The following is a 2,893-nucleotide window of genomic DNA, read 5'->3' on the forward strand; positions in this document are numbered from 1 at the left end:
TCCTCGCAGCTTCAGGTAGAGAAGCCTTCCATTTTTGGGCCATATGAGCAAGATCATAAGGATACTCTTGCGTGCTCAAATGACCAAGCCATGGAAACAAATCTCCATTACCTTTAACTATTGCCTCTTTATATGTAGGCAAGGATTGAGCAACATAAGGAACAATGGGAGGGGAGTCCACATCAACAGGAACCGGTAAGCTGAAAAGGGGCACTGATGGTGGGCTCGCTGAAGAAGAAATAAAGATATTATGACACTACTCCAAATGACTACTGTTCCCCCCTTCCTCACTGGTGAAAGTAACATTTACAACCCCCGTTGTAGTCTTGCGCTTTTTGTGTGCACCCCTTATCAAAGCATCAATGTCCATGGCCTTGTTTATTTCATGAGAGATATTGTTAGTCTCACTCGAACTGTTCCCAGAGCTGCAATCAATGCCTGCATTAGCAACAAGTCTAAGATCAATGGGAGAAGTTAGCAAATTAACATTCAGCCTACTACCTTCCTTTTGCAAAGAAGTAGTAGAAACACAAGAACGAAGCTTTGTCTCGTAGAAATGTTAGAAGAAATTCAGTGGTTCCTCCTTGTAGCCTTGCAATATTAAACCCAACTCATTCATAGAGTTACGAGACCACGTATTACTTTTAAACTGAGCACCAAAAAATTGGGCGACCTCCCCATTGTCACCATGCCTCCATCCGTTGGGACTGAAACCTTCTAAACAATAATGAAACATGTTCCTCATTATTATAAAGTCTTTAAAAACAAGAAAACATCCAATGTAAAGCCTCCGAAATTAAGTTAGGGCTTTTGGTGTAGTTTGTTGAAATGAGCACATGTCTCGGCTTGGTGAAGACCACTTGATAGAAAATCCAAAGTTATCATCAAGTTTACTATGTACTTAGATGTACTTCCCTCGATTTAGGCGAAGGTTGGAATAATGGTTTACGATAATACTCCTCACATTTTTTTGGGGGGAAAAAGTAGTAGAACCTCGATGAGTTCTCCCGATCGTGGCTTTTCAAGTAGTACAACTACTAAAAAATGGTGAGTTAGGGAACCTTATTACAGTGATCCACCATGAGAAATTCAAAAGTTGACCAAGGGCAACTTTGTAGTCCTTAAGCAGGCTGCAGAAGAAAAGGTGCACCCACAAATGGAACCCTGCATCAAACGCATGGAGGGGGAGCAAAAAGCTATCCTTGGTGACTTCGCTCAACCTGTAGAAACCCTTCAGGATAGAAAAATCGTAGGTGCAGTGAGGAATCTTTATCCCCTGGACGGCCAAAACTCACTGCATTTCTTTCAATTTCATAGTGCAAGCGTAGAAGTTGTCCATTACTAGAACCATCGATGATCGATCTAGTGGTGGATGGATTGAGATAATTCAATTACCGACTCCCCACATTCTTGGCATGTCAACGAATAAAAGAAAAGAAAAAAACAAAAAAAGGTTTTTATCTTGAGAGAAATCTTCGACTGGTTCTGATTTCAAAAGCGTTAAGAATGAATTTTAGGGTTTCTAAGCATCCCCTTCTTAAAGAAAAAAATTTCGCGATATGACGATACTAATAACCAAAAAGTCTAAATAGTCAGATCCTTACAATCACAATCCACCCATACATGTGGTGACGTAAACGTCAAGTTCTAACAGCTCGCAATGTACCCAACAAGCCACACTTAAACTCGATATGGTGGATCTAACTTTGTAACCCCTCTTAAACCCACCAAGGGGGACTATTGTTATACACTAGTAACCACCAACTCGAGTCCCAAATAAGATCCGAGTCATCTACCTGTGACCTAGACTGGTCCACCAGATGATCGAGTGAGAAGCAAACCGTGAAAGGATAGCAAGTGGTGTTCACGGACCCAGCTCGTATGGCAAGCTCACTGATCTAGCTCGCACAAACCAATGGAAGGTCACGGTCTCAGCTTGCATACGTCTGAAGAGCTCGCAGAAAGGGGACCGCATGCTTCACAAGCAACTGAGAAAGAAACATGTGTCCAGCAAGCTTGAAGCCCGCACGGAATGTCAGTAGTAGGAATATAAAGGACTGCGTGTTCCACAGGTAACCTAGAGTGAAACACGTGTCCAGTAAGGTTAAAGCTCACATGGAATGTCAGTGCTAAGAATGACAGAGTCAAGACAAAATAGTAAGGTCCTATTGTGAGTTGCGATAACATGTATAAATACCCGACTACAATTAATAAGACATGAGACAAAGTTACTTAATAAGCCTAAATGAGTAAAAACTCAACCCATCTCTATCATTGCTTGTAAATGCACTATGAAATGGATGTCGTGCCATAGATGTTACCGGTTAAGTAAAGACATTTTTATGGTTTCAAATCATTCTTGAGAGAAATGAGAAGAGATTGTTTGATACGATGCATATAGACCTTTGTTAAGTGATTTAGAACGAAAAAAAAGAAAATTAAACGAATAAATGTAAAATTAGGGTTAAAATCAAAGTAAGTGGAATAAAAGCAATTGTGATTGAAAGAGTGAAAATTTTAGAAAAAAAACCTCAAACAAAAAACCATTTTTGAGCCTTAAAAGAATCTTTCAGTTTAGAATGTATTAGTACTTTTTAGCTTCTTGTATGCACCAATATTAAATGGTATCTCCTGAATCTTTGGATAGATAAAGAAGTTGAGAGAAGGAGAAATAATGAGGCAAGCTTAATGATTAAATTGGGGCGATTAAGGGACAATGTCACGTGCTTCACATTTTCTAGTGCTTGAAACTATTTTGAGCTATCTTTTGGTTGGAACCTAAACTGTCCTACGCCTCTAAACGTTACAAGCCTAGAAGACCTATGTTACCAAATATTTCCTTTATATAGTTTTCTTGACTTTTTTATATCTGCTCTAATGAATGCTTTTGATT

Source organism: Gossypium hirsutum, chromosome A03 (genome assembly GCF_007990345.1).
Source record: "Gossypium hirsutum isolate 1008001.06 chromosome A03, Gossypium_hirsutum_v2.1, whole genome shotgun sequence".
NCBI lineage: Eukaryota > Viridiplantae > Streptophyta > Magnoliopsida > Malvales > Malvaceae > Gossypium > Gossypium hirsutum.